Source organism: Trachurus japonicus, chromosome 6 (assembly GCF_045865225.1).
Source record: "Trachurus japonicus isolate A0001 chromosome 6, Traja_1.0".
Classification (NCBI taxonomy): domain Eukaryota; kingdom Metazoa; phylum Chordata; class Actinopteri; order Carangiformes; family Carangidae; genus Trachurus; species Trachurus japonicus.
The window spans coordinates 27,279,931-27,289,196 of NC_140912.1; the positions used below are offsets into that span (position 1 = coordinate 27,279,931).

The 9,266-nt window shown below is 42.0% G+C and overlaps 1 protein-coding gene across 1 annotated transcript in view; it reads right to left on the reverse strand.

Annotated features, from left to right (window-relative positions):
- tead1a (TEA domain family member 1a) overlaps nt 1-8,979 on the reverse strand; it is a 50,429-nt gene extending 41,450 nt beyond the window's left edge. The window contains exon 1 of the mRNA XM_085780079.1: nt 8,711-8,979. The gene's annotated coding sequence lies outside the window, so the exon portion shown is untranslated. The remainder of the gene's footprint in view (nt 1-8,710) is intronic.
- Nucleotides 8,980-9,266: the final 287 nt, after the last annotated feature.

The following is a 9,266-nucleotide window of genomic DNA, read 5'->3' on the forward strand; positions in this document are numbered from 1 at the left end:
TCTGACATAACTCGGCTTTATATCACAGACTGGGACAAAGCACAGTTGGGATTGACTCTGAGACAGAAAACAAAAAGTGGGATAAAACAGTCAGTGTTTTGTGTAGTTATCCAAAGATTTACAGTTGAAAGTGTGTAGTCCTACGACAGCAGGGGGGGGAAAAAATCCACCAGAATGGAGGATTAAAGGATATTTCCGTTTTATTACCACTTGGGTCCTATTTCTGTGGTTTGGCTGATAACAGAGCACTGACAACAAAAGTGCTGAGATCCGAGAACACAGTGACAACCTACAATAAAGTCTAACAAGCCAAGAAGCAAAAGCACTCGTAGCTACTATAAGATCACCGACACCGAGTTACTCCAAGGTGAAACTGAACGTCAATGAACCTCAATGAATGTTGGACATAGCTATATCCCCTCAATTCAAATCACATAATCACTGATAGAGTTTACTATTACAGAAGACGAGCAGGCTATGAAGCATTAGCTGGTTTCACTACCAACTTATTAGCAAACACAAGAGGTTAACATGGGATGTAGCCAACTCCATAGCAACAAACCTGTTGCCTTTTAGCTCAGTAAACTAGCATCTCAATCCAACTCAACAAACATCCTCCCTAACCTATTTTAATTTTATTCTCCTTTATTCATTGACCATTTTTATCTGTTGTTTTTATTAATTCATGTTTTACTTATTTATTGTTTAAATCTATCTATCTATCTATCTATCTATCTATCTATCTATCTATCTATCTATCTATCTATCTATCTATCTATCTATCTATCTAGGCTAAGTGATCTTAAGCTATTCAATATTGTGAGCTAGTGATAAGTGTTAATATGTAAACCTAATGATACAAGTAAATAAGTCAAATCAATTTTCTGGCACTAAGAAGACGAGCTAATGTTTGTTTACGTTAGCTATAGGCTTTATTAGCCAGAAGGCAAAATAAGGTTGTAGCACAAAACAACAGACATTGATACTTTATTATTGGCAAGTTTAACTTAGATGCTAGTAATGAACATTAAAATGTAGGCCTATTAGCAGTTAGCACAAATAAAAAAGAAACAAGAACATGACATTAGAGTTAGGCTTTGTCTAGCTAATTCTTGCTGTGTGTAAGTTTTAATTCTTCTTTTATGTACAGGGGTGCAAACTCATCAGGGGTAAAAAAGGTGACAAGATACCGACCCCCTAGGGGGGTCCGGGGGCATGCTCCCCCGGGGAAATGTTTTTAAAAACCAACTTTAAAGGTGAATTTACAGTCAATTTTAGCATGAGACTAGGGTCCAGATTTACTCAGGTTTGCACAGCTTTTGCTCCTGTTAAACCTGCACAACCTGTCTCTCTGTGTTTGGTTTTGAAACATGTGAAGGGGGTCTTCAGCCTATGCAGGTTTAGCATGAGCAAAAGCTGTGCAAAACTTGGAGAATCTGTCCCTCGATGTCCATCAGATGAACCTTGCAAACCTTGCCTTCAAACTAAATAAAATTTAATACAGACTGATTGGTTCATTGTGAAACATTTATTTATTGATGTAATGTGTTTTCTGTACGTAGGCTATGCTCCGAGGTAGCGCTGCTCTTTCTGTCCAATAACACACATGAAGCTTAAAAATGCCATAGACTAGTACATAAAACATATTAAGCGGCAATATTAAAAGATGTTCAAGCAAACGGTTCGGTTCACGGTTTTGTGGTCATGGTTTTCGGTTCGGTTTCGTATACTTTGATCGTTGGGAAAATCAATCATGTCTCTATATTCAGGTTAAAACTTAAAGAATGAGGCAGTCTGACATCTGATACATCATTGTGACAGTCTGAGGTTAAAAGTAGATGAGATTCTGGTGGCAAGAGAGGAGACATCGATAGTTCCAACATGTTTTAATTTATTGGGCAAATAAAGTTATCTAACAAATGCTAAGAACAATTAGATATTCACTGAAATATATAACCTATATTTATTAATTGTGGTTCTTACAAAAAATATATCTTATAAAATATAAAAGCTAAAATATCTCTTAAAGCTCTGCCCCTTTAATTAGTGCATACTAAATAATTTAACTTTAGCCTACTAGCCTACTTTTACAACCACATTATTTACCAGCAACATAAAGTGAAACAGAGGCAGAGGAGTCCTGCCACAGTCAGGCAACCTCCTCCTCCTCCTACTGCTGCTGAGGTCGCGCTGCAGCGCTAATAAAAGCTAAACGCGCTAATCGCTAATTGGAAGCGATCATCACACACACGCGGTCCCATACAGCACCTACACAACGCTGCTGGCGCATCTTCTAGCTCCGACTCTTTCACTCGCCATGCTCAAAAAGTCGCGTTAGTTAGTCTGTATTAAAAGTGAAGCTTCAGGTGTGTATTGCCGGACAGAAGAGGAGCGCTGCCACCACTCGTTGTCATCCAGAGAAGGTGCATGCGCCTTAAAGAGACAGGTGCATTGGCTCGGCTCGGCTGGGCTTGCCTCGCCTCGCCGGACCCCCCCCCCCCCTCTCAATTTTTTTTTTATTGCGGATTTACACGAATCACACAAATGACCAATTTGGGATCCAAAACGGCGAATTTCGCCGAAAGGTGACAAGTTTGCACCCCTGTATGTAGCCTAAAGCACTTTATCATCATTTAGATGCTGTAAAATGCTATATAAATAAACTTTGATTTGATTTGATTTAATGTTGATTAATGTTAGCTCGTTAGCTAATTTGCTAAATAAGACTGTACAGTATTAGGGCAACTATTGGTATAATGAATTTAGTTGGGGTGTTGTTTATCTGCTAACAAATAAGATGTGTTATTTTGTGTTTTAAATGTTAAATTGTCTCACCAACTAATTGTAGACCGGATTATTTTTGTGTTATTTTTTGGTATCCTATCAGTCACAGTTACAAATAGCATCTAAAAAAGACAAAAAGGGCAGTGTCAACGATTACCAGCTGTAGGAAAAGTACAAGCTGTTCAATCGTTAAAAATGATTTTGTAACTTGGCCTACATGATCATTTGCTTTTTTTTTTAGTTTTTGAGTTCGAGCTCAGAAAGGTTATCAGAGAACTACACAGCACACAATGAATCATCACCAGGTCAGGCAAAAACTGAGGTTAGTGACTAATAAAACATTTTTCCACAGTAATAATCATAGAGCGGAGTCAGCTGTTGTCCTGCTCAGCACAGTGTTTATAATGCCGATTCCTCTCCGACCAGGAGCGTAAGCAGGAAGTAGTTGAAACCTAGACTCCCCGCTCCCTTCCTGCTGAGATCAGGAAACATAAGGTCGATTCACACACTTCCCATGGAGGGTCGAGCTCGTGTCCACATCCGTTAGTAGCCTACCAAGCGGCAACTTCAGGGGCTAAAAAAAAAGTAAGCCAACGTGGACGACGTTAGCTCAACAACTGCAGTTCCTCAAATGACCACTAGGGCGTGGCTCCAAAAGTGAGTCAATTCCCATAGACTTCCATGTTAAAATGTCTAACTCTACATCCAGAATAAACATGACCGGCCAAGTGCAAAATATGCTTTTAGTGTGAATTGGCTGAATTTTTATGTAACCCAGCTGTTTAAGCTTTTAGTTCAGCATAAATGAGGGCCATGGTCATGTTGTGTGTACATTGTGCCAAAAACAACTCGTGTATACGACGGTTGGCTAAAGTTGGTGTTACCCCATACAAGAGTAGATTAATAAATTTGACAGGGGCATCAATATTTCTCCAATTGGACCATATAGAAATGTAAAAAGAAAGATAATACTGCAGGTTAGGTAGAGTATAGCTGAGGCCTTCATTTAGCTTCTCTGTGCTATATAAGAAAAAGTATTTCACTATTCACTCACCAAAAATCTGGGGAAACGTGGAATTGAAAAAAACAAAAAAAACATAACAACTGTAGCTTATCAGAGAAAAGTGCGGAAACCGTTAATGCTTTATATTGTTTTCATTTGTTTGTTTTTCTCTCCTAGAAAAAGTGGCTTTTTATCTCCATGTTTGAAAAAAACTGAATTTAACACAACAAAAAAACACTAAACAATTGTGATTTGTGTAGAGTAACAGAAACTCCACAGGTGTTTTAATCTCTTTCATTCGTTCTGGCAGAGAAACAGAAGAAAAAGAAAAAGAAAAAGAAAAGATCTAAGACTGATTTTAAGGAAAGAGAAAAAATGGCGGCCATGTTTGTAAGAGGTCGCGGATCTGGCAAACACATCAGTGTTTCTAAAGAGTTCATCTCCGGTCCAGTGTTGTTCCATTAACTATTCACATTACGGCCTGAAAGAGACAGGACGTTGGATGAAATGAGATGAAGTATTTTCAGAATTTTAATTTCTTACGGTTCCTTTACTTTTGTTTATTTCTTTACTGCAAACTGGATACACAGTGAGGGCTTGACAACTACAATTTATGGAGTTTTAACACAGTTTCAATACATAACTTGTGTATTTCTGTGCTTTGTTTCAGTCTCGTGTATCGGCTGACTCACCAATAACGACTAATATCAGCTGATACTCTGACCAGGCCGATACATTGATCAGGCTCTGACACACGTTACATGACATCATCCCTTTAAAATGAACATTAGACAGTGACACTGTCCTGGATGTGTCATCGCAGCTTGTTTGTTTCATTGTGGTGCTGAGGGAGTTTCTTACTTTAAGAGAAACTGAAACTGACAGTTTACGGCTCTTTAACATTTGAATGTCCTCATACACACACATGCACATACACACACACACACACACACACACAGTCTCACCTCCACCACCACTACGTCCACGCTCTATTTAAACTGACACCACGTCTCTATAGGAAAAAGCAACATGTCATTTATCATGGTTAGCAGATTATATTGATCTAGTCTTTTCTTACAGCCGTGTCTCTTTCTCTTCACACACTCACACATCAGGATGCATCACTGCTGCTTTACACGACATGTTGCAGAATCACCTGTATGATAATGAGTCACACACACACACTGTGACACACACACACACACACACACACACACACACAGAGTGAGTCATGTGATCTCTGCTCACATATGAGGACGGTGCGTTCAGGGACCGAGCTGCATTAGTGTGGACACAAGAGAGGGAGAGAGGGAGACAGACGGACGGAGACAAGCCAGCACAGGCTCCACTGGCCTCCTGCAGCCACAGAACTGCCCCCCCCCCCCTCAGCTCCCCTGCACAACAACTACCCCCCCCCCCTCCTCCTCCCAACCACCACCACTCTACCCCACCCCACCCAAGAGGATGCCTATTGTTCCCCCATCACCTAAACAAAGCCTACCCCACCCCACCCCACCTCACCTCCCTCCTCCTCCTCCTCCTCCTCCACCCCTCCCTAATGCCCCCCTGCCCTCCCAAACCCACCCACCCACCTACTCACCCCTCACACACACACACACACACTCAGCATTGTTGCTCTAATAAACCGGCTCTGCCTCCTAAAATTTCATTACACACAACGAGCTCCTTTTCTTCTTTTTACACATTTAAAACAGAAAATAACAACAATCACATTAATGCTGATTTCTCCTCCTGCCCCTCGGCTACGGCCCCCGACGCAGGGGGAGAAATCAACACGTGTATGTGTGTGTGTGTGTGTGTGTGTTTGTGAGCAACAAAATCTTAACAAACTGCACAAGCTTGAATGTGTAAAAAAAAACAAAAAAACAAAACACAAGGAATCAAACCCGGACTGCAGAGACGCTGTAGGAGCCGGTTTAAAAATCTAAAAATGGGGAGAAAAAAAAGGGAAGTGTGTTTTAAAATAGATTATTCTGTGATATCAGTGAGAACACACACACAGAGAGACACACACACACACACGCAGCCTGAAGCATCCCTTCATTTCCAGGACTCACTGTATCACCTGTTGATTCATCCAAACTCTGAGCCGATGTTTCCTCTCTCTACCACTCTCAGCACATTTAGCTTCCTTTAAAAAAAATACAAAAACAAACAAAAAAAACAATATTTTTTAATAAAGATTAAAATAAAAAATAGAAAGAGAGAGAGAGAGAGAGAGAGAAACCACATCTGGACGTCACAAGACATCATTTCATGCCGGGAAGAAGAAGATTAGACTCCTGCTAATCCACTCCCTTAAAAATCTGTGTGCCGGATTTTTCCCTCCTGTCTAGAAATGAGACGACAGATGAAACAACAAGGAGGAAGGCGGTCGCTCCAAACTCCACCATATTGTAGCAGCATTGGTGAAGTACATGAACACACACACACACACACAAAAACACACACACACACTAACACACACACACTTGTGCACATACACAGCGGTTGTGACTAAAGCACACAGAGGCCATATGGTGCGTCCTCATCCACCGACGCCTGTTGCTGCCGCAACAATGGGCCTGCCTGGCCTGGACAGCAAGAGGCAAAGACACACACACACACACACACACACACACACCAACCAAATGGTCGTTAGTCAGTCAGTCTGCGTTGCTTAGGCCAGAACAAACGCCTGGATTTGCATTCTGCACCTCCCTTCATCTCCTCCTCTCTCTCCCCTCTCTCTCTCTCTGACACACACACACACACACACACACACACACACACACACACACACACACACACTTCCCCAGTCTCTACAGGTGCATGAAACACTCAAAACAGATGTCAACGGACTGGAGAGGCAGAGACTCTGGGGGTGGGAGAGGGGACGATGGGGGGCTGTTTGCCCAGAGTGACTGACAAAGCTTTGTACGCTCACCGGCCGAGACACAGCAAAGACAATGACACACACACACACACAGACACACACACACAGACACACAGTGCTATACACTTTTAAGGACTTGCCTGATTTATCCGACACTGGAGCAGAGAGTGAGAATAACAAAACAAAACAAAAAAAAGAAAAAAAGAAGCGATTTGCTCCCAAATCACGACTGAAGTGAAACCATCTCAAAACCTTTTTAACATTAAAAACTCGATTGTGTCACTTCTTTAAATCTACAAAAATGAAAATGACAACGTGTGTGTGTAGCTGACACACACAAACCAAAAACTCCTTCATACAAGCACCTTTCTTAAGTCAGACATATAATGAAACACTTCAGACACGTTCAAAAGAAAGAAAAAAGAAAAATCAATGTGACATTTTTTCCTGTTATTATAAAAGACAGTTAAATCGCATTGTGATTGATTTCACTGCTACTGTGGCAAAGCAACGACTCTGATCATCATGAATCATTTCAGTCATTTCTCACATATATACAGTAAATATAAAAGCCTGAAAATTTAAGCTACAAGACAAAACACAACAAGGCACCTGAGTGACAAAGACTCTGTTTCTATTCACAAAAACAGAGCAACTGAGACGATAATCAAAAACATCATAAAACAACAGTTAGTTGTTTTGTTTTGGGGTTTTTTAAAGTCTTAAACTCCCTGAGATTGTAATTACTTCCCTGGGAGAGCAGCATCTCATTAGCAAAACATTTATCTCCATTTAACTATTTAATTAAGCCACATCAAAAAGAGGACTGCTCAGTGCATCTCTAACACACCCCTCCCTCCCCATCATCATCATCATCTGACAGATGGATCTAGGCTACTAGCTACGTTTATTCCTAAAGGCTGTAATTTTCTCCACTAATTACATTGTGGGTTGTTTTTTTTTTTTTTTGAGTCCTGCATTGCCTCATATCTCTTGTTATGAAAGGACAAGAGCTGCCCTTTAATCAATATATAAAAGGAAAAGGAAATGCACGCTAAGAAGCAATATGATAATGATGATGATGAGCCCATATGTGGCACATTATACTAATAATAATAGTGATAATATATAATAAATAAACAAATAAGTCACCACTAACTTAAAAACGTGTAGGATGTGGGATTTTGCATTGATTTATAATCTGATTTCTCACATTAAACTGCTTCTAAAAAAAATGACTGGATGTATATTTTTTCCACATTGACAAATCAGCAGCTGCAGCCGGTATGATCGCGTCCTTATTGAGCTTATTATAATCAGCTAAACCCGTGCAGTGGGTGAGTAAACACCACAACAACCAGCAGCAGCAGCACCGTGTGTGTCATCAGCCCGTGGCCTGCTCCTGTGACTGGGGCCTGGCCGTGGAGGAAGAGAAAACCCCGCCGATGCAACAAGTCCCCCATTCACTCCCAGCTTTGTTAAGCTGCCTCCCAGCGCTGCAGCCGCAATTGTTTTCATCCCTGTTTCGGCTTTCTTTTTAATTTTTTATTCTATCTTCTTTCTAACATTCAGATCCAGGACGTGAAGCCCTCGCTGGACTAAAACCTGAGCCTCCTGAGTGCGCAAGTGGACAGAAACCCTGGTTTTGTTTTTGGTGGTGTCGGGAGGAAGGGAAATAAAAACTGTAGTGAAAGCGACATCCCCCCGGCTCTGGAGCTCTCACACACACTCACACTCACACATACACACTCACTCACTCCACACGGCGAAGCGAAGCGACACTCAGCTTGTTGGACTTGTTTAAGAGGGATCCGTGTGTCGATTTCGCTCGTAAAATTGTTTTAATTTGAGCTTCAGTGATCACTTCGGGGGGTTTTCTTTAAAAAAAGAGAGAAACGTCCGGAGGCTTTTAAAGCAGACGCGGAGGTCTCCGGCTTGAAGGGAGAAGAAGGAGGAGGAGGAGGAGGAGGAAGGGAAAGAGCGAGAGAGAAGAGAGTGAGGGGGGGATTCCTCCTTTAGGAACTTACCTCGATTCGCACGCCTGTTTTATGGATTAATTCCCGCACTTTTCCCCGGATCGAAGTCGCCACAGCATCGGGAAGCCCTCCGCCAACTCCAGGCTCCGCTCGGGTTTGGGTTTTGATGGAAGAATCGCGGCGCGCTGAGTGCGTAAAATGCGCAGCGTCTCTCCAAGGATGCGAAATATGCGCGGAATGGGAGCAGGAATGAAATGAACGCAGTGGACTGAGTTGAACGGGGCGGGGTGAGAGGGGCTGGCGTCACCCTGGATGGATGAAATAGAGTGAGTGAGAGATGGGAGGATGGGTGGTGGTGGAAAAAAAAAAAAAAGAAAGAGAAGGAGAGCGAGGGGGAAGGGGGCTGGACTGTATGGCCCTGCGTTTAACAACAAAAGAAAAGAGTGGAGCGCCCAAACTCTATTCAGTGGTGGAGGGGAGGGAGGGAGGGAGGGTGGTGGGGGGTGAAAACAGTCTGCTGTGCACGGAGGAGCAGCTGGCAACGAATCAAATAAAGTTTACACAGAATATACAGTGACAAAGGCTTTGTCCGAGGTGCATGGAAAAG